The sequence below is a fragment of the Bos javanicus genome, chromosome 7, assembly GCF_032452875.1.
Source record: "Bos javanicus breed banteng chromosome 7, ARS-OSU_banteng_1.0, whole genome shotgun sequence".
Classification (NCBI taxonomy): domain Eukaryota; kingdom Metazoa; phylum Chordata; class Mammalia; order Artiodactyla; family Bovidae; genus Bos; species Bos javanicus.
Window position 1 is genome coordinate 47,579,883 of NC_083874.1, and position 24,123 is coordinate 47,604,005.

Sequence of the window (24,123 nt, forward strand, 5' to 3'; positions counted from 1 at the left end):
TTCAAGGAGTCCTGCAGGGGGATATGTAAACAAACAAGGATGTCTTCAGGAGAATCAGATAAGGGAGCACTGGCAGGTCATGACCCTGCCCTCTGAATAAGGATTTGGGAGATGGGGAAAAGTGGTTGGTGAATTACATTTAACTTTTTATTGAGCATTATCCTGAAGTGCTTTTCATGTATCTTGAATACTCTGAATTTGCTCTTTTTTTTTCCCTCTTGGTCTTCTAAAAATGAGCTTTGTAGATAAGGTCAACTGAAGTTCAGTGCTTCTTTTTCTCAGGTCTGTGTGCCTCTAAGATACGCAAATCCTCTCTCCATACCAGTGGATTGTGTGGCCTATCCTTTCTTTTCAAACTTCTGAGAGGATTTGCCTAATATAAAATATAAGATAGCTAACATTTTACTTATGACTCGCTATGAGCTAGGACAGATATGAAACATTTTTAAAGATTCAGTGTTTGGCTGGTTTTCTTCTTATGCCCATTGCATGGACGAGGAAGACTGAGGGTTAGCAGATTTAGGTAGTTTGTCCAAGTAAGTGACTGAGGTGGGGTCATACCCAGATCCAACTTCAATGCCCTTGACCTTAAACAATTATGGTGCTCACCACTCAACACAAAAGTATGGCGTGCCCGCTGTGTGCTAGTTCCTCTGGACACTGGGGATATGGAGGGCAGGAGAACAGACAGAGGTCTTGCCTGTAGATATTTCTTCAACTATGTAGGGGGAACCATGAACAATGAAACAAACATGAAATGTACTATGAGGGAGTGAGAGTTGTATGGGCAATTCGATCCTGTATGGATAGTTACATGTGGATATGTGTTGATTACAAACGTGACTGAAAAAGACTAGAAAGACACATACTGTAAGGGTGATTACCTCTGGGTGGTCAGATTTTTATTTTCTTCTTCTCATGTTTTTGAACATTTTCAAATATTCCGCAAGCAGCTGTATACTTCCAATATAATCAGATGAGATCCATAAAGATTATTAAAAACAGAATTTAATCTTAGAAAATCCTGGCAAACTGCATAGAGTTTAGGCACACCCCTCTTACCCTCTTTTGTTTCAGTCCTTGAAGCAAAGTGTGTATTTCTCCCATCTGTGCCAGTGTCTGACATATTTATCCCTGCCCCCAGGGATCATGTTGGCTCCCTCTGTCCCAAGCTTCTCTAAGTTTGTGCACATCAGTCCTTCCCAAGGCTGGCTCAACACGTGAATCTCCTGGGCAGTGTTTCAAATACTGATGCCAGAGCTTCAACCCCCAGACCTGCTGAAGCTCTGTGTGTGTGTGTCTCCCAGGTGACTGTCACACATCCAGGGTTAAGAAGCCTTGGATGGTGAGCCCCCTCCCCCTGTTCCTCAGTGCTCTCACTTTTGGGGGAACAGCCAGAGCACCTCCTTCCTCTCTGTCTCACCTGGTCTGGGATGCTCAGGAAAGAGAAGGAGGAGGGAAAGACCCGAGCAGGTGGGCAGATCCTAGCCCTCCCAGCACCAGGCTGCAGCCCCCACCACCTTCCTGACCTACTTACTCAGGGCCTGCAGTGCGAGCAAGTGACTCAAGCCTGGCAGCCAGCAGGGATTGTTAACAAAAGCCGAGTACTGTACAGATGGGAGCAGAGGGCACACTCCAGCCACACTAGAATTCTCACCGTTCCGGAACACAGCGCTGGCTGTCACAGCTTCTGGCCTTTGCCTGTGCTGCCCTTTCAGACTGAAATGTCCTTTGATGCCATCTCCCTCCTCCCCTGGGGCTGACTCCTGCTCCTCCTTGAAGGCTGAGCTCTGTGAGCTCCTCCCTGACCTTCTGCTCCCCAGACAGGATGACTCCCTCCCTCTTCATCTGTGGCTCCAACCAGCAGGAATTTGTTCCCAGCATTAAGGCAGCACTTCAAACCTTGTGTCACCTGGGGAGGTGTCTGCCTCGCTGGCTGGATGGGGAGTCCTCAAGGGCAGTGCATCCCTGTGCCTCACACAACCGACTGGTGAGTAGAAGAACCCAGTTCAGTGCCAGCCCTGTTCCTATGGCTGACTACATCCCCAACCACTAAGCCTGTGGTATTTGCCTACACAGATTAGAAATGCAGACTCCTGGAACCCACCTCAACCAGATCCTGCCTTTGACAAGATCTCCAGGTGATTCAGATACACACTAAGGTTTGAGAAGCATCAGTTGGCCCCCAAATTCTCAACTTCCTTAGCTGTATAATGGGCATAATAAGTGCTAACTTATAGGGTTGTTGTGAGGGTTGAATAAGCTGCATACTCAAGGGTATCTACTGCAGAACGGAGTGCACAGGGGACATTTTTATTGTTTCTGCTTAATAAATGTTGCCCTGGGGGCAAGCAGGAGTCTGCGGTGGACCACATTAAGAGATCTGGAGTCTGACCCAGTGAGACTTAAACGCTGGAGTGGAGCAGACTTCCCAGCCCTCCAGTGGGAAGTGGGAGGGGAAGATGGGTTCCCTGTGGCCCGTGGGTGTGAGTAGGACCCGTGGTCTCTCCTGTACCCTTTAAGGGGCCTTGATCCTTGCAAAACACAAGTGTGTGTTGAGCTTCAGTGCTCTGCCCTGCTGAGCCAGCCTCACCGCCCCCATCCCACTGTCCCCACAGTGAAGCCCACCTGGGTCTTCCTCACTTTGTGAAGTCCATTATCGGAACTGGGAAAATCCCCTGTAAGATCGCAAAGAGTTGCAGGTAATTCATACATGATCAAGCTGCAGAACAGGAAAGTATGGTTATTCGGGGTGGGCATCTTTATTATTAATTAGACTTTGATTCCTGGGCTTCCCAGGTGGTGGTAGTGGTAAAGAACCCACTGGCCAATGTAGGAGATATAAGAGACGCAGGCTCAATCCCTGGGTCGGGGAGATCCCCTGGAGGAAGAAATGGCAACCCACTCCAGTATTTTGCCTGGAGAATCCATGGACAGAGGAGCCTGTGGGCTACAGTCCATAGGGTCGCAAAGAATCGGAGGCAGCTGAGGCAACTTAGCACAAAGGCACACCCTGATTCCCAATTCCTTACAGCACAAGAAATGTGCCATGTCATCACTCACTTATAAGGGCTTTTTTCAATCTACTATATAATTTTGTATTTATTTAATATTTGATGATCATGATGAGCTCTACACAGAGGTCAGTTTTGAGGAAAGTTATTAGTGTTTCATGGAAGGTAGCTGGGGAAACACTGCTCCCAAGTAGTGATGTCTTTTTGACTTGGAATTCCCAGACTCAGTTGCTGCTGGAGAGATAAGACCACATATCTGTCTAGCTCCCAGGCCACCTCCTCTCTCTGGGGCAGGGAGAGAAATGAGACATCTCTCTGCTCTCATCAGATCCTGTCAGCCAGGGCAGATAACCAAGGGAAATAATATCAGTTAAGTGACACCAGCCTCAAGTTTGAACCTTCAGACCTCACTCCCAGACAAATTAGATCAAGGTTGCTCTTCATTCCACTCTCTGGGACACGGTAGATAAGCCCGACCTGTGAAGCCAGCAGAAGCCCCTGGGGAGACACAAATACAAACAGGCAGAAGGCATGTTTATTTTTCAGTGACATGGCCTGAGGCTGTTTCAGGCCAGGACTGAGAGCTGAAGACTCTGGGCAGCCAGCAGACAGACATTTCTGGCAGGGCTAGAAGGCAGTTCGAGGGTAGGGTTGGACTGACGTCTAATTACGCAGCAGACTCAGAACACAGAACAGATTGTAATTGTAGTTAAGTGGCAAAGCAGGAGCAGGAAGCCAGCAGCTGCAGCGCTGAAGACGTCTAAGTATAAGAATTTGCCTTCCAGGACCTTACGATCTAATAGGAAGGATTAGACTTCCAACTTCAATGAGTTCAGATAGATGCAGCTGTGGCCAGAGTAAGTCAGCATCTACTCCAGCCTTCATTCTCAGATAGGACTCAGAGGTAGTAGAGAGTGAATGGAACTAGAAAGTGAAGTGTTGAACATGGTTTTATACAGTGTGATAGAGGGGAAATTGACACACAATTAACTATACGTACCTAAAATATACACTTTGATATGTTTTATGATCTGTATAACCTGCGAAATCCATACCACAAACAAGGTAATGAACATATCCATCACTTTTGGAGTGATGTTCCTTTTTAAACCCTTCCTTGCATCCTTCCCTGCTCTTCTAGTCCCCAGGCAGCCACTGATTAGCTGTCACTATAGAATATTTTGCATATTATAGAATTTTATGTAAATAGTATCATGCAATATGTACTCTTGTCAGACTTCTTTCACTTAGCATACTTGTTTTGAGATCACTCATGTGATTGCATGCATCCAACTTTCCTTTTTACTCCTGAGTAATGTTCAGTTGTATGCCACAATTTATTTATCCATTCACCTAATGATGGGTATTTGAGCTGTTTTCAGATTTTTGCAGTTATTGCTTTATTTTGTTTTATTCTATATTCATTTATTTTAGCTATATTTCTGCTGCAAACACACACAAGTCTTTGTATGGACATATTTTTCATTTCCCTTTGTAAATGCTTCCGAGTATAGTGACTGCATCATATGGCACATGTGTATTTAAGTTGGCAAGAAACTGCTGGACTGTTTTCCAAAGTGGTTTTATGCATAAAATATTTGGGTTACTAACACTAAAAAAATTGTTTATGTGAAGTTTAAATTTCACAGAGTGCTCTGTATTTTATCTGGCATTTCTATCCCCAAATAAAAGCTTAAAATCAGACCATTCTCTTCCAGATCAGGAATTGGCTAATTTTTTCTGTAAAGATTCAGACAGTAATTTAGGCTTTATGACTTATATGGCTGTAGTTACTCAACTGTGCCCATTATATTTTGATGAGAGCCATAAACAGTATATAAATGAATGAGCATGGCTATGATCTACTAACATTTTATTTACAAAAACAAGAGACAGCTGCATTTGACTGACCATAGTTTGCTGACCCCTACCTTAGGTCACTGATTTCCAAGGTGTGGTTCTGTTATCAAATGCAAGTTTGTGCGCCCAATGCACAGTGAGGCCAAACAGTAGTGAAACATCAGAATCTGAAGCAAAGGAAGCTTTATTGCAGGTCCATTTGAGGAAAACAAAGGAGTGGCTCATGTGCCCGCCCCCGCCCCTGCCAAAACCCTGAACTACCTGAAGAGTTTCAGCTGGGCATCTGTAAAGGATGAGAGAGGGGTGTGGTTGGTTGCTGCAAATTTATTGGTGTTGGAATTATTTGTTATTGCAGCTATCTACATAGGTCAGGTCAGGATATTCCTGTAAATCTCTAACAGGACAAATATTCTTCCCTGTTTTGCAACTTTTTATCTCTGTATGAATGGAAAAGTGTTACACCCCTAAACACCATAGTCTTGAGAATGGGTTATCCTGTATATTTCAGGCTATAGGCAACATTCTTAACTTGAAGCAAAAACAATAGAATACAAAGGTTAAAGTAAAAGAAACAGAGCTAATATGGAGTCAGATTTGTTCTTCCCTATCACAGTTCCAAGAAAATAAAATAAATATAATAAGGATTTTATTTTCTTAGGCTCCAAAATCACTGCAGATGGTGACTGCAGCCATGAAATTAAAAGATACTTGCTCCTTGGAAGGAAAACTATGACAAACCTAGAGAGCATTTTAAAGAACAGAGACACCACTTTGCCAACAAAGGTTTTCCAGTAGTCAGGTACTGATGCAAGTTGGACCATAAAGCTGAGCACTGAAGAATTGATGCTTTTGAATTGTGGTTCTGGAGAAGACTCTTGAGAGCCCCTTGGATTGTAAGGAGATCAAACCAGTCAATTCTAAAGGAAATCAATCCTGAATATTCATTGGAAGGACTGTTGCTGAAGCTGAAGCTCCAATACTTTGATGACCTGATTCAAAGAGCTGACTCATTGGAAAACATTCTGATGCTGGGAAAGATTGAAGGCAAGAGGAGAAATGGGCAGCAGAGGATGAGATGGTTAGATAACATCACTGACTCAGTGAACATGAATCTGAGCAAACTCTGGGAGATAGTGGAGGGCAGAGGAACCTGATATGCTATGAGGTCACAGTCAAACATGACTTAGCAGCTGAGCCACCACAACAACAATACAGTTCCAAGATCAGTAACATGAGTATCACCTGGGACCTTGGTAGAAAAGTAAATTCTGTTTCTGTCTGAGACCTACCAAACCAGAAGCTCTAGGGATGGGAAATCTGAATGAATATGTCTTTATTCTTCTTCTTTTTTTTTTTTTATGCCCAGGCAGAAGTGAGAACATTTATAAAGAGTGGTTAATGAATATTAGATTCAGGGCCCACTCATGTTTTAAGATTTCAAAGCACGAATGTAAAAGGAATTAATTTCCTTCAGATTAATATATTTTCTCTATCCCAAGTTATCAAATAGTAAAGATATGCATAAAAGTGGAATTAGGTTCAGATTCAGTTCAGTTCAGTTTAGTAGCTCAGTCATGTCTGACTCTGCAACACCATGAATCGCAGCACGCCAGGCCTCCCTGTCCATCACCATCTCCTGGAGTTCACTCACACTCACATCCATCGAGTCGGTGATGCCATCCAGCCATCTCATCCTCTGTCGTCCCCTTCTCCTCCTGCCCCCAATCCCTCCCAGCATCAAGACTTTTCTAATGAGTCAACTCTTCGCATGAGGTGGCCAAAGTACTGGGGTTTCAGCTTTAGCATCATTCCTTCCAAAGAAATCCCAGGGCTGATCTTCAGAATGGACTGGTTGGATCTCCTTGCAGTCCAAGGGACTCTCAAGAGTCTTCTCCAACACCACAGTTCAAAAGCATCAATTCTTCGGTGCTCAGCTTTCTTCACAGTCCAACTCTCACATCCATACATGACCACAGGAAAAACCATAGCCTTGACTAGATGGACCTTTGTTGCCAAAGTAATGTCTCTGCTTTTCAATATGTGTCTAGGTTGGTCATAACTTTCCTTCCAAGGAGTAAGCATCTTTTAATTTCATGGCTGCAGTCACCATCTGCAGTGATTTTGGAGCCCAAAAAAATAAAGTCTGACACTGTTTCCACTGTTTCCCTATCTAATTCCCATGAATGAAGTGATGGGACCAGATGCCATGATCTTCATTTTCTGAATGTTGAGCTTTAAGCCAACTTTTTCAGTCTCCACTTTCATTTTCATCAAGAGGCCTTTTAGTTCCTCTTCACTTTCTGCCATAAGGGTGGTGTCATCTGCATATCTGAGGTTATTGATATTTCTCCCAGAAATCTTGATTCCAGCTTGTGCTTCTTCCAGCCCAGTGTTTCTCATGATGTACTCTTCATATAAGTTAAATAAACAGGGTGATAATATACAGCCTTGACGTACTCCTTTTCCTATTTGGAACCAGTCTGTTGTTCCATGTCCAGTTCTAACTGTTGCTTCCTGACCTGCATATAGGTTTCTCAAGAGGCAGGTCAGATGGTCTGGTATTCCCATCTCTTTCAGAATTGTCCACAGTTTATTGTGATCCACACAGTCAAAGGCTTTGGCATAGTCAATAAAGCAGAAATAGATGTTTTTCTGGAACTCTCTTGCTTTTTTGATGATCCAGCAGATGTTGGCAATTTGATCTCTGGTTCCTCTGCCTTTTCTAAAACCAGCTTGAACATCTGGAAGTTCACGGTTCATGTACTGCTGAAGCATGGCTTGGAGAATTTTGAGCATTACTTTACTAGCGTCTGAGATGAGTGCAATTGTGTGGTAGTTTGAGCATTCTTTGGCATTGAATCAGCGAACTAAAATGGACTAGAATGGGTGAATTTAACTCAGATGGCCATTATATCTACTACTGCAGGCAGGAATCCCTTAGAAGAAATGGAGTAGCCATCATGGTCAAAAAAAGAGTACAGTACTTGTATGCAATCTCAAAAATGAAAGAATGATCTCTCTTCGTTTCCAAGACAAATCATTCAATATCACAGTAATCCAAGTCTATGCCCCAACCAGTAATGCTGAAGAAGCTAAAGTTGAACAGTTCTATGAAGACCTACAAGACCTTTTAGAACTAACACCCAAAAACGATGTCCTTTACATTATAGGGGACTGGAATGCAAAAGTAGGAAGTCAAGAAACACCTGGAGTAACAGGCAAATTTGGCCTTGGAATACGGAATGAAGCAGGGCAAAGACTAATAGAGTTTTGCCAAGAAAATGCACTGGTCATAGCAAACACCCTCTTCCAACAACACAAGAGAAGACTCTACACATGGACATCACCAGATGGTCAACACCAAAATCAGATTGATTATATTCTTTGCAGCCAAAGATGGAGAAGCTCTATACAGTGAACAAAAATAAGACCAGGAGCTGACTGTGGCTCAGGTTCAGATTAGGAATGTAAAAACAATGCTGTTCTGTATTCAAAGGTCCCTTTTCTTTGCCCAGAAACTAAGAATGTACTTAATAAATGCCATTAACCACCTTCTCATAATGCCATTCCCCTGGGCAGAGTTGGTTAGACTAATTCTCACTCCTCCTTCCCACTGGGTAGGGAAACTACATAAACTAATTTATACAGGGTAATACACTACGATTTTCTACCACAAAGGATATTATTCTACACAAAGACAAATTACGAACTCAATCAGCCACATTTCCTTTTGGCTAATTCCCCTCCTAAGCCTTCCCAGTACATCCCACCCTGACAAACAACAATCTGTCAAAATATTATAGGCATAGGAAAGGAAGACATGAAAATTCATTAAATGCCTGTTCTGTTATGAAACAGCCTCAATTAAGGTCTTAGACACTATTTTTTCTGCTTTATAGTTATTGATTTTGTTTTGTTTCATTAACAACAAGTGATCAAAGGGCTTTGGGCAGAGGCTTTTGGTCTTTTCCACCCCCTCAAAAAAGAGTATTATTAATTAGTTTGTCCTTTTACAAGTAGGTAATGGCTAGTGGGGGTTCAGAAGTTCTTGGGTCTGCCCCCAAGAAGAAACCAGCAAATAAAAAACCTTGACCCTGGGGAAAATAACAGCTTCCCTTGTCTGCCTTCATAAATTTCACTTTGAACACTCCATCAATTTGAACAGGCAACTTAAAAAAGAAAAAAAAAATCACACACACACAATAGTAGTTCAGGCTCCAGTTAATTAAGCAGCTCTGAACAGGAGTTCTCAGGGCAGGTGGAATAAGGCCAAAAGACTGGAAACCAGTTTGGCAGAATATTATCAAGAGTCACAAAGTTCTTTGTGAAAGGATGAAGAATTCTTCCAAATGGTTATAAATCTCCTCGTAAAATATCCTTTTTGAATGTCTCATATGAATTCTTTTCTTCTTCAGAATTAAATTTAGTAACTACGAAGGGATGGACAAGTTTGACAACTGTATATATAACTATGAGAAGAAAACTAAATATATCCATCCATGGAGAAGAGGGGTTTGCTACTGCAAATGAAGGTGGTATTTGTGAATCTCTCCCAGGAGGAGGTATGTCTGAGAAATCTTTCCTAAAGTGGAAATGTTCCCACTCTTTAATATTTGCCATTTGACTGACCAGGTTTAGCGCACCTATCTTTGAACAGCTGATCTGCTTAAAAATAAATCTAGCATCCAGCAAGCACCCAGGACATAGGATGCAATAAATATTTGTGAATAGTGATCACAATGTTCCTAGAGTCTAACACGTGTCATATCTACTTGGTTCTAAATGCTTTACACACTTTAAATGTGAGTATGAAATACTTGTAAGAACTCTTTAAGGGAGATGTCACTTTTGTCATTTAACAGACAAGCAAAGTTAAAAGCAGGAAAATAAGTTATTTGCCTTCAGATGACATAGCTGATTAGTAAACTAGCAGAGATTTGAACTGATCCTTTCAGTTTTAAAATCTTTTCCACCATGTATGTCTTCCTCTCTTTAGTTTCTATACAACTGGGTAGATGACCATTACATAGCTATTAATACAATAAATATAATAATTTTAAAATGTGTATTTAATTAACTTTTATTTATCCTAGTTAATTTTCTTTCTACCTCAACAGAGTATAGTCATTTTAAGCAACTTTGAAAATGTCAAAGTTGGAAATAGTCAAAATAATCGCAGTAAGACCTTGTATACTTGAATGCTAAAATTTAATGATTTTACTGGAGAAATGCAAAATTTCCTCTACCCAACTATCTTGGAGCCTAGAGACAAAATAGTGGTCAAAAACCATAGACAAATCCAGGCTCTACTGCTTGAAAACTGCATAATTTCAGACAGTCTCAACCTCACTTTTGTAAAGTAGGGGTAAAAATGGCGTTTATTTTATGGGGCTGTTGGGGAGATAATAGCATATAAAAACTATTAGCCTATTCCTAGCACATAATAGGCATGCAGAGGATTTTACTTTCCCTTCTTGCTTTCCTTATGATCTAGTTTGCCACTATTTCTAAGCTCCTGTTTGATAAGCATGACAGGCAAATACACTCTGCTTATAAAGTTGAAATCCTGTCCCACTGTATATACATATATGTGTATAAATATATGTGTGTAAATAAATTTTTTCTTTCGTTTTGTGGTATATAAAAATGCAGTTATCTAAATTCTTTCTGCCATTTTTTGAGTAGAAAAATCTCTCTCCAAATATTTCCCCTTCTGGTATTTCAGTCAGCAAGACAAATAGACTAAGGAAATTGCAACCAAAAAACACCAAACCACACACACAAGCACACATACCAGGGAAGGCAATATTCGTCAATCAAAAGTAGGAAGAAGGAGACTTGCTTATCTGAAAGCCCCTAAAATCTCCCTGAAGATGCTTTCAAAAAAGAAAAAAATAAAGTGTCTTCTTCATTAGAAGAATGCAGGAGAAATCCCCATGTCCCTCTCACCTTCTCAGCCAGGCACAGAACCAGCTTATGCCCCAAGGGCATCATTAAGTTAACTGCGGCGGCATCGCTGACAGGTGAGACAGACTGGGAGATTTTCGTGTTCTGGGCAGTTCTCCTCCCACATCCTGCTCCACTGCCCACCAGCGCCTGCCAGATCACAGAAACAGAGCAGGTCAGCCCCTCTCCGGAGCCACTTTGAGATCAAGCCAGCCATGTTGGAAGACCTGGTCTATGTTCAGGGCTCCTCAAGTGGTCTTTTGCCATTACCAAGAGACTCCACTCTCCCCCATGGAGTCTTTTTGCAGCCCAGGCATTCCCTGGATTTTTAGCAGGCCAAAGGGAGCTTTGAGCTTGCAGTAAGAAGATTTTCTTTGGAGAATTAGGGAGAAATGATAGCACTGACCAGCCTTTATTGGTCTTTGTATCTTCACATGTAATAACTCTCATGTATTGGGTGTTGGCAGATGGTATACTTTTAATACATTTTTATACGTTATCAAATTTGAGCTGGATAACAACCCTACAGGATAGTTATTATTATCGTCTTTGATCTACATATGAATACAGAGGCTTAAAGGGGCCAGGCTACCTTGCTAGGGATATACAGCCAGTAATAGGTACATCCAGGGTTTACCCCCAGTCTGTGCTTGCTTTCTTTTTCTTAAAGAGCAAACACTAAATCCTAAGGGGAGAGCAGAGGTGTGGACACATAGGAGGCCTACCTGCACGTGGCTCATGGTTTCTCCTACAGCCCTTCCTGGCCTGACATTTCAGAGAGATGTTTACATGGTGGGTATTTGGACTTGGGCACTTGGACAACAAGCAGGATGGTGCTGGGCCAGCCTCATCCTGAGCATAATACGAATCGTGTGGATTTAGGAGAAACACCGTGTCGCCTTTCACTTAGCTTTCATGTGGGGAGCGTTCAGAAATCACTCTTGAGATCTCTATCATTTCCAATCATTACAGAACCAGCTTAACATGAACTTTTCTGTCCATGAAACAGAAATGGAAGAGCAGCACCTACTGAGAGCTTGGACTGTTGAGAAGAGCAAAGCAACAGGAAAAAAGGAGTTTTATCACCTTAGTGTGAACCTCAGCATTCTTCACAAGGCTGTCAGCATCTCCTGAGCTGGTTTTTAAAGTCTCCTCAAATCATTTACCCCTGGGAAAGGTGGCTTGGGTAGCAGAGAACATGGATAGGAGGAGGCGCCAAGCGGGTATCACTTAATTGTTAAATGAGAAACTGAAATAGGAATGTTATTCAGTGCCATTTGAGATCTATTTTATAGTGTTCAAAGAGCTACCACAGGTAATTATGGGATTTGGTCCACCTCCAGAGGAGGCTCCACTCAGTCTAATTGTGCATGAGAAGAGACTTGAATTTCCTTGCAGTATCCCCGCTCCATGAGGAGACTCGGAGACCCTCAGTGTGAACAGCATTCTCTTGAAGCTCTGAGTCCCCACTAGGAAGTGGACTCAAGACACTCAAGGTGTGTTGGTTGTTGAATTGAATTGATTAAGCCCATTGGAGGCAATGGGCTTAATCAATTCGATTCAATTATGGGACTCCCCATGTGGCCCAGATCCCCAGGCTTAAACACATTATTAATACCAAGAAGACGTCCTCAACATCCCTGATGTGGCTATTATCTATTTCTTGGAAGTTTTATATGGGGAGAGGGAGTGAGGACCTCTCTGCATCCTGCCCACACAGCCTTGAGCTCCAGTGGATGACAAAGGCTTCTGACCATTAGGCATATAGGACATGACGCCTTTTCTGAAGTTTCTTTGACAGGGTCCTTTTGCAGTTGGATTCCACAATCTGTTACATGCCTGTAAAACTCTACTAATGTCCCATCACAGGGCAGGCCTGGCTAGGCAAGGAGTGGGGATTTCTGACCAACAGTATGCAGACATGTGAGATTCTATCCTAGGTATGTGACTTGGTTCCTTAGTGACCCCATTGCAGAGCTACCTGATATCTCTGCACAACAGTTGTCCACATGAGCACTCTCCCTGGAGGGCAGAGCTCCTGGCATGGCAGCAGATGCCAGGCTCTTGCATCCAGTCCTCGACCACCTTCTCCATGTCTTTGCCTCTGTGTGGCTTATTTGGAAGAGGCTGAAAGGACTTGTGGTAAAGAGGGCATGGGAGAGGATCCTTATGCCAAATTGAGGCTCTTCTGAGCCTCCTTTCCTTGAGTTTGAGAATCCAGGATGGAGAAGCCCTGTTTGCATTGATTTGCCATTCAGTTCTGCCTACGCCATTTACCCTGGTTTTGTGGGACCACATGGACCTCATTTACTTCAAGCAGTAGATTAAAATGGAAGATGAGAAAACTTACACAAAGCAACTGAGTTTGAAAATAATGAATTAAAATCTCTGGGAAAACAGGATGTTGAGATGTGGACTACCATGCCAAACACATGCTGAAAATGTATGCATGCATACAGGCTGTGGGCACAGGTGTAGAATCTGCGGGTGAAGTCATCACCCCATGACTTAGTAAGTACCTGCCACATCCATGGCCAGGGGCTTAGAGTCAGGAAGCAAGTCCCAGTCACCTTAGTGTGCGTCAAGTAAGCAAAAGCAGCAAAGACATCCTCCAGAGTTTCTTACATGGGCAGGGGATGGGAGACTTGATTGGAAGCTTGACGGAAACATCAAGGGCTTCACAGCCCTTGAGGGCTTCACAGGTAGCCAGGCACACGATAAGTGCTGAATACATGGACAACCTATTAGTCCATCTTTGATCAAGCGGGTGGAATCACTCTGGTCCCAGGTGTGACATTTGTGTGAAAAATGGGATCTCAAATTTGCCAGTTAGCAGAAGGTTGCTTCACAGCATAATTAGAGGCAGAGCTCACAAAGGTGACAAAACTAAATGAGCTGATCCACTGCCTGAGAAGCTTTCCACCTTGTCCATCCTCCTCGGAAGAGTCGCGCAAACATCTGTCTCCTAGAGACAGCAGAGCTTTCCTGAAAAAGGACTCCAGGAGCTGCCACTCAGAGCCGCCAGAGCCCTTGAGATTACACAGAAGAGAAGGGAGAGGAGTCATGGTTGTGCAGCTGCTCCACGCTGCTCTGGAGGCGTCATAGTCATACACACCCCTCCTACCTTTCCATTCTGTGCATACTGGGGAGCAACCCGGTCCACTCAGCAGCCATATCCTCAGTACCTTCTGTGTGCTGAATGCTGTGCTCGCCCCTGTGGCCTTGAGCCCCAGCTGAGAGCACAGGGTGTTGAGATTCCATAGCCTCCTCAGGGTCACCAGCCCAGATCATGAGGGATTTTTAACTATTTTATTAAGAACAGCTGTTTCATACATATCTAAACTGTGCCAGGCAACAAGCTAAAGGACTTCATCTGTGTCATGTCAGTTAATAGTCCCAATAATCTAGTAAAGTCAGACCTGTTATTATATCTGAAACTCCAAGAGGTGAAATAGCTTATGGATGAAGAACAAGTAGGTGATGGAACTGGATGTGAACTCAGGCTCCAGAGTCCCCACGTTGGCCAGATCAATAAGGCCAGGTGAGCCAGGTAGCAAAGTGAGGGTGAAGCCTCTCTGTCCCTCGGACATAATCTAGGCAACATCAGGGGTGAAGCATTGATGCCACATGGCTTTCTGAAACAGGACCGTGGTAGGCAACAGAAGAGGAAGGAATCTGGGAGAATAGCTTTTGCTCTGAGAACTCCCTGCAGGCCTCTGTGCTCCTCTAAACTCCAGCAGGGCCACCCAGGCCAGGAGCTTTGCTACAACACAAGCCTCCGTTTTGTGGTTTCCCAGCCCGGTGACCCTGGACAGATCCCTTTACTTCTCTGAGCCTTGATTTGACTTTCTATAGAAGGAGTTGATAAACCTTCTGTTTAAAGTGTTTCAGAGAGGATTAACTAAGTGAACACATTTAAAACAAAGTCTGCCACAAAGTAAATGATCAGTGAGAACTCAACAGATCATCTTCTTTTCCTTCAAAGGATCATGGCTAGCCTCTGAACCAAGATATATTGTAATCATTTGCTTATGCCTCCTTCTAGGCATCACACAGACTTCATCCATTCACTTAATAATGATAGCTCTGATCTCAGACTGGCAGGGTTCAAATCCTGTCTCCACCACTTATCACAATCTTGAGCAGGTTACTTGAATTCTCTGAGCCTTGCCTTTCTTATCTGTAAAAAGTAGTAATGGTAGTAATGGTACCTTAAATGTAGGGTTGATATAAAGATTCAGTTCAGTCACTCAGTCGTGTCGACTCTTTGCAACCCCATGGACTGCAGCACACCAGGTTTCCCTCTCCATAATCAACTCCCAGAGCTTATTCAAACTCATGTCCATAGAGTTGATGATGCCATCCAACCATCTCATTCTCTGTAGTCCCCATCTCCTCCCACCTTCAATCTTTTCCAGCATCAAGGTCTTTTCCAATGAGTTAGTTCTTCACATCAGTTGGCCAAAGTATTGGAGCTTCAGCTTCAACATCAGTCCTTCCAATGAATATTCAGGACTGTTTTCCTTTAGGATTGACTGGCTGGTCTCCTTGCAATCTAAGGGATTCTCAAGAGTCTTCTCAAACACCACGGTTTAAAAGCATCAATTCTTCGGCGCTCAGCCTTCTTTATAGTCCAATTCTCACTTCCATACATGACTACTAGAAAAACCATAGTTTTGACTAGACAGACCTTTGTTGGCAAAGTAATGTCTCTGCTTTTTAATATGCTGTCTAGGTTGGTCATAGCTTTTCTTCCAAGAAGCAAGTATATTTTATTTTCATGGCTGCAATCACCATCTACAGTGATTTTGGAGCCCAAGAAAATAAAGTATCTCACTGTTTCAATTGTTTCCCCATCTATTTGCCATGAAGTGATGGAACTGGATGCCATGATCTTAGTTTTCTGAATGTTGAGTTTGAAGCCAACTTTTTCACTCTCCTCTTTCACTTTCCTCAAGAGGCTCTTTAGTTCTTCTTTGCTTTGTGCCATAAGTGTGGTGTCATCTGCATATCTGAGGTTACTGATATTTCTCCCAGGAATCTTGATTCCAGCTTGTGCTTCATCCAGCCATTTTGTGTGATATACTCTTCATATATGCTAAATATGCAGGGTGCCAATATGCAGCCCTGACGTACTCCCTTCTTGATTTGGAACCAGTCTGTTGTTCCATGTCCAGTTCTAACTGTTGCTTCTTGACCTGCATACAGATTTATTATTAAAGATTTACTTATGAAAGATTTACTGAGCATGGCCCCACCCAAAAGAACAAGACCCAGTTTTCCCTTCAGTCAGTCTCTCCCATCGAAGCTTCATAAGCCTCTTAACCTTACCTGTCAGAGGGCAGACAGAATGAAAACCACAATCACAGAAAACTAACCCAACTGATCACATGGACCACAGTCTTGTCTAACTCAGTGAAACTATGAGCCATGCCATGTAGGGCCACCCAAGATGGACGGGTCATGGTGGAGAGTTCTAATAAAACATGGTCCACTGGAGAAGGGAATGGCAAACCACATCAGTATTCTTGCTTTGAGAACCCCATGAAAACCATGAAAAGGCAAAAAGGTATGACACTGAAAGATGAATTCCCCAGGTTGGTAGGTGCCCAATATGGTACGGGAGATCAGTGGAGAAATAACTCCAGAAAGAATGAAGAGATGGAGCCGAAAAAAAACCAACACCCACTTGTGGATATTTCTGGTGATGGAAGTAAAGTCCCATGCTGTAAAGAGCAATATTTCATAGGAACCTGGAATGTTAGGTCCATGAATCAAGGCAAATTGGAAGTGGTCAAACAGGAGATGGCAAGAGTGAACAGCAACATTTTAGGAATCAGTGAACTAAAATGGACTGGAATGGGTGAATTCAACTCAGATGCCCATTATGTCTACTACTGTGGGCAAGAATCCCTTAGGAGGGAGGGGGGTTCAGAATGGGGAACACATGTACACCCGTGGTAGATTCACGTCGATGTATGGCAAAACCAATACAATATTGTAAAGTAATTAGCCTCCAATTAAAATGAATAAATTTATATTTAAAAAAACAAATGGAGTAGCCATCACAGTCAACAAAAGAGTCTGAAATGCAGTACTTGGATGCAATCTCAAAAACAACAGAATGACCTCTGTTCATTTCCAAGGCAAATTATTCAATATTACAGTAATCCAAGTCTATGCCCCGACCAGTAATGCTGAAGAAGCTGAAGTTGAATGGTTCTATGAAGACCTATAAGATCTTCTAGAACTAACATCCAAAAAATATGTCCTTTTCATTATAGGGGACTGAAGTGTAAAAGTAGGAAATCAAGAGATACCTGGAGTAACAAGCAAATTTGGCCTTGAAGTACAAAACGAAGCAGGGCAAAGACTAATAGAGTTTTTCCAAGAGAACACACTGGTCATAGCAAACAGCTCTTCCAAAAATACAAGAGAAGACTCTACACATGGACATCACCAGATGGTCAATACCGAAATCAGATTGATTATATTCTTTGCAGCCAAAGATGGAGAAGCTCTATACAGTCAGCAAAAACAAGGCTGGGAATTGACTATGGCTCATATCATGAACTCCTTATTACCAAATTCAGAGTTAAATTGAAGAAAGTAGGAAAAACTACTTAGGATGACCTAAATCAAATCCCTTACAATTATACAGTGGAAGTGACAGATTCAAGGGATTAGATCTGATAGGCAGAGTGCCTGAAGAACTATGGATGGAGGTTCATGGCATTGTATATGAGGCAGGGATCAAGATCATCCCCAAGAAAAAGAAATGCAAAAAGTCAAGAAGATTGTCTGAGGAGGTCTTACAAATAGCTGAGAAAAGATGAGAAGCTAAAGGCAAAGGAGAAAAGGAAAGATACACCCATTTGAGTGCATAGTTCCAAAGAATAGCAAGGAGAGATAAGAAAGCCTTCCTCAGTGATATAAAGATTAAATGAGATAATCTATGTAAGATAAAGTGTCCAGTGCATAGTAGGCCTTTAGTAAATGGTACACAGAAAAATAAAGAAAAAGAAGCTATAAACTCATGTTTATGCAGCACTGCCTGTGTGTCAGAGACAGCCCTAGATGCCAGAGCTACTGCGGTGGTTGAACTGACCTGGTCCCAGCCTTCCTGGAGGCCCCAGAGTCCAGAGGAAGACCCACACAACCAGTAAACCTAGAAATAAATCTAACCCTGTAAATTGTGATTCAGCCTAGGGAAAAATGAGCATGGTCCGTTTATGGAGAGTAACAGGTGGGACCTACTTTGTGAAGGTCAAGGAAGATTATGAAGTCTGGAAAATCCTGCATATGATATTTCCCTTCTTGGAAATTCATGACATTCATTAGCATATTAAAGACAGAAATCTTCAATAAAGAAGTGAAGAAATCCATTTAATTTTGTTTAACCTAGATTTGTCCATATTGTTTTGACTACAGCCTATTTTTCCCTGCAGAAGACCTTTTAATCATCCTTTTTAAAAGTTAGTGTTCTGCTGAGCAAATGTAAGGCTGAACTAAGCTAGTATTTCTCTGTAATTAGCTGTTTTTGGCAGCTCCAGGCAGGACTCTTTTATTTGGTTATGCTTTAGATTACAATGACAATACTTCTGGTGAAAAAGGTGTTTCCAGGTGTCACATTCATCCCATTTTTTTCAGTGCTATTGATTTTTCCTCTCTCTTTGAACTTCTTTCTTGGTACATTTCTTCATGTCTCTTTGTTAGCAAACTAGTTTTCACTCTGTCTTTTTGCAGAGGGGTGAAAAGATCTTTTTCAACAGGCAGTGAATTCAGGTGAGTTACACAGCAGGCATCGCAGCATGGAGGTTTGACAGCATTTTCCTGGAGCCAGCTAGAGGCATCCGTACCTGGGCTGTAAGAGCAGATGTCCTGTTTAGAATTCAAAAGTGACAATGAGGCCTCCATGCCAGCTGGCAAAGATGTCCTGGGCATTCCCTGATCCATGCCAGCAGGGAGAAAGAGAGAGAACAGAGACACAGAGCTTCCAACCTCAGTGTCACTCTGCAGAATAAGTGAGGCTAATCCATTGCTGCTCAATTTCACAGTAGAGCAGGGAGCAGGCAAAGAATGACCTTGGGGCACAGGAAAATGCCCTTGTACACAAAATGTTTCATACTTCAAACTTGAGAGGGAACTAGAAATTCTACCATTTGTCTACCATTGGGAAGGCTTAATGAAATACAGTATTTCCTGAAATTAAATTGCAAATATTTCATGAACTAGAAATCACATGGATCTATATTTGTATCCTGACACCAAGCCTAAGCTTTGTGACCTTACTTACCCTCTCTAAGCCTCAATTTCCTTTCTTTCTTGTTTTTTTTTTATATTTATTTGTTTGGCTGCATCAAGTCTTAGGATCTCAAGTGAGATCCTCGTTGTGGCCCACGTACTCTCTAGTTGAAACGTGTGGGCTCAGTTGTTGTGATGTGTGGGCTTAGTTGCCCCAAGGCATGTGAGATCTTAGTTCCCTGATCAGGGATCAAACGCACATCCCCTGCATTGCAAGGCAATTCTTAACCACTGGAACACCAGGGAAGGCCCACGCCTTAGTTTTCTCATCCATAAAGTAGGAATGCTGCCACACACCTCATATGAGGATTAGCTGGGAAGGTGTAAGGATATATTAAAATGACATTTTGCCTCCCCTGTCATAGAGCGAGGGCAGAGAACAACAGCGAGAAATAGGAAAAAGGATTTTAATATGTAAGAGCACCCAAATATCTGGAGCATGGGGCCCTTAGAGCCTGCACGCCGCTGGTTGCATGCAATAAAATGTGGGGGCATTTCGAAGCGTAGAAGGAAGGAAAGGCAGTATGGCAGGGCTCCAGGGAACACTCCGGATCCCTGACAACATGACTCAGCAAGGTGTGGACCTGCAGTGTACAGTGAGAGCCGAGGACCAGGTGTGTGATTAACACTAACATTTTGCTCCGTGCCCCAGGTGGCCACCTGGTCAGCAGCAAAGCCCCATCTTTAAATGATCATCCCACTCAGCTTCCTCATTTCACAGGTAGAGAAACTGACATATGAGAGACAAAGCTGTCCTACTCAGTGAGACAATGTGATCTAAGAAATCTGGTTCTTAACCCTCATCTTCTTTTTCCACTACACCTAGTACTGCACAACAGAGCAAATAGCCCTGCATAGGGGAAGCTTCCTTACTACATTTTTGCTTTGGGGACTAGAAGAGTCTCAGCACTGGGCACAATGCACAAATCCAGGCAGTGTATTTGAACCCAGATTATTAAGAAAACATCTAGTAGGCATCTTTTATTCTTCCCTTTTGCTCCTTCCTTGTTCTGTTTTTTCTGAACATGGTGATGGTACAGTGACCATTCTGTGACTCTGAGGATACCTGGAGGTGGTGCCAAGGAGGAAGGGGAGAAAAGTGAAAGGAGGCTGGGCCATTGAAAACCATGGAGCCATCACAGCAGTCTGGACTGTCCACTGTGGGCTTATTTTACACCAGAAAAAAGTTTCCATTTCATCATGTGTGTTGGGATGGGCTTATAGTACAGTATCAGACAAACTTGGCTGCAAATCCCAGCTCTTCATGACTTTACACAACCTAGTTAATTTTTTTCAGGAATTTCCATTTCCTTATAAATACTGATTGCCATTAATTAGATACTCTGTGCCAGGAATTGTGCTGGTTTCTTTTCACATGTCATAGAGTGTCATCTCCATTGTACAGATGAGAAAACTGAGGCTGAGGTTGGCAAGTAAGTTGCCTAAGGAAGAATTTAGACCTAGAACTGTCTGACCCTGGACAGCAATGTTCTTAAAACAATAGGTGTCCATACAAAAGGGATGAAAGATTTGTACCACAGGATTTTTTGGGAGGATTAATGTAAAATGGTGTAACAAATGAAAGACAGGAATCACACTGCATGGTAGCTATTTTAATAATTTTTACATTAGTTTTAGTTTTATGTTTTGTTTTTGCTTTTTTTTTTTTTCCCTTCGGTCTGCTTTGGCTCTTAGTTGCAGCAGTAGGAATCTTTGCTGTGTTGTGCTGGATATTTCATTGTGGGTCATGGTCACTCTAGTTGTGGGGCACAGGCTCTGGACTCTGGAATGCTGGCTCAGTAATTGTGGTGCTTGGGCTTAGTTGCTCTGTGGCATGCAGGATCTTAGTTTCCCAACCAGGGATTGAACCCGCATCCCCTGCACAGCAAGGCAAATTCTTAAGCACTGGGACACCAGGAAAGTCCTGGTTTTGTTTGTTTGGTTTGTGGGCAAACCAAAAGAAAAAAAATCTGTGGGCAAAACAAAAGGTAAAGTAAAAGGATTAGTATTAGTTCAGTTCAGTTGCTCAGTCGTGTCTGACTCTTTGCGACCCCATGAATCGCAGCACGCCAGGCCTCCCTGTCCATCACCAACTCCCAGAGTTCACTCAGACTCACGTCCATCGAGTCAGTGATGCCATCCAGCCATCTCATCCTCTGTCAGAGGGCATTATTCCTCTGTTATTCCTGGCAGTGGCCAATTATTTATAGATGATTTCAAAGCTAGTACTGTCTACTGTAGGGGCTTTCCTGGTGGCTCAGTGGTCAAGAATCTGCCTGCCAATGGAAGAGATGCAGGAGACTCGAGTTCCATCCCTGCTTAAGAAAGATCCCCTGGAGGAGGAAATGGCAACCCACTCCAGTATTCTTGCCTGGAAAATTCCTTGGATAGAGAAGCCTGGTGGGCAACAGTCCAGAGGGGTCTCAAAAGAATCGTACCTGACTGTGCGCATGCACACACACACACACACACACACTATGCACTTTCTACTGTATCTCAGGGGTACTCAGAAGGGCACTGGACTGGGAATATCAGGAAATTTGTTCTAATCTGGATGTATTAGTAACTCACTGTGTGAACCTTGACAAATCTTTTCCATTTTGTGGATTCTAGTTTTGGGCTCTGTAAGCAGAGATGGTTAGATTGAGTTATCTCTAAGGACCTCTTTCTATTGCTTCTCTGATCATTTCAGATGCTCGCAGAATGGGTATACCACCCTACCCGCCTCCAATAGAATACTTATTTCAATGAAGTCTTCAGTCATTTCAAGATACTATATATTCATATTCAAGACCTATGTTAATTTCAAGGCCACTGCTCATATATGTTACTTTTAACATCTTATTACCAAATCCTTTTTCCTCAACACAGGTACTGCAGTTACTTCTAAAAATTCCTTTTAGGACATTAGAATAAGGAAAAATTACAGATAAAATCAAAGTATCAATAACCCTAAAATCTGACTTCCTTTCCAAATTATGTTTTATTTAGGCTGCTGTTAAAAATGAGTCAGTATTTCCCACCTGACAGTAATACAAGGTGCTCACAAGCTTTCAGGATAAAGAGAAAGCAGCCCAAACTACACATCATGCTTAGAGAGGCTATGAATCACTTGAGGGACTCTGGCAGTTGTCCTAGTAAAAGCTACATCCTATACGTGGCCCATTATACATTCTAAGATCCCAAAACTCCCAAGGTGTCAGCCATGGGAATAATTGTGAGGAAGGAGATTCAGAGACAGTGTTGGGGAAGATATGTATCCAGGAGACTGGGAAATTGGTGTTAACTTCTCAGCATCTAGCCCTGCATGCCCATCAGCATCCAGAGGGATCTCTAGTTGAGGCATACAAACCCTCAGTTGTGGTATGTGGGGTCTAGTTCCCTGACCAGGGATTGAACTGAGGGTCCTGGCACTGGGAGAATAGAGTCTTACCCACTGGATCACCAGGGAAGTCCCAGAAGACTGTATTTTGATTCACCATGTCTCACCTCAGCACCTCCATGTAGGAGGAAATGCCAACCCCCTGGCTGACAGGTTAGCCAGCCTCTGGTCACACCTCTTGAGTGAATACCAACCACTCTCTACTGGTAGAGATATGAAGGTCACCAATCAATGACTGACTTTGGCCTGACCAAACACACTGCTCTCCCAAGAATAAGAGTTCTTACTCTCCCACTTGGCCTCTCTTCTTATACGCCCGAAGCCCTGGGTTTGTTATCTGAGGATGGAAGCCCTGACTGCTGTGGAACAAGAGTCTGTGTCTAGCGCTGGTCCTCCTGGAGCTCAGATGAGGCACCTTGAAGAGATGCCGTCAGCTTGGCCTCTTATCACAATTGTTTGGAGAGAAAAATGAGGGTACTTGGGAGTGATTTAATTGTATGGATTGCAATGACTCGCTTTGCTATTGATTTCATATATTCAAGGAGTCTTTAAAGTGATTATTCTTGGAATGGACAACCACCACCACATCGATTTCTGTGAATTTGATGGTGTCTGGAGAAGATCCAGTCCTCCTGGGCGGCATACATTTGGAAGGGAAGTGGCAGATCCTTGATAATGAGGTTCTAAGAGGACAGTGTTGAATACAGAGGAGTGAGCAATGTGGCTGGCTCAAAGCTGCTGTTGCTGCTAAGTCGCTTAAGTCGTGTCCGACTCTGTGCGACCCCATAGACGGCAGCCCACCAGGCTCCCCTGTCCCTGGGATTCTCCAGGCAAAAACACTGGAGTGGGTTGCCATTTCCTTCTCCAATGCATGAAAGTGAAAAGTGAAAGTGAAGTCGCTCAGTCATGTCTGACTCTTAGTGACCCCATGGACTGCAGCCCACCAGGCTGCTCCGTTCATGGGATTTTCCAGGCAAAATACTGGAGTGGGGTGCCATCGCCTTCTCCAGATTGCTTTAAACACAGCCAGCATGGTCCACTTATGCTGCTCCCAGTCTTGTCCTTCTGGCTGGATGTTCATTTCCCACTGCCCTACATGCCCCAGCCCTGGGAGTCTGGAAACCAGAATAAGAGGAGCACCATAACACTTTAGCATAAGAGGTAATTTCTTAGTCCTCATATCATTTTTATATGAGTTTGTGCTTGCACATAAGAAGTCTATATATCAATTAAAAAGGCAAACATATTAGCAGTGACTCTCTTCTGGTAGATAGAATACAGGTTATTATAATTTTCCACAGTTATTTTTCATATTCAGAAATATATTGGTGTGACCAAAAATATATTTCAAAAAAGGACCATGTCCTCTGACTCAATGGTTCACCACGGAGGAGCCTGGTAGGCTGCAGTCCATGGGGTCGCTAAGAGTCAGACACGACTGAAGCGACTTAGCAGCAGCAGCAGTAGTAATTTAAAACACAGAAAATATAGTTTTGTATAAACATGATGATCTATAGCAAACTAATTTTTTATACCAGCAAATGAGCTATACTTTGAAAATTAATCTAATATGCAATAATAATAAGAGTCGTGTCCGACTCTGTGCAACCCCATAGA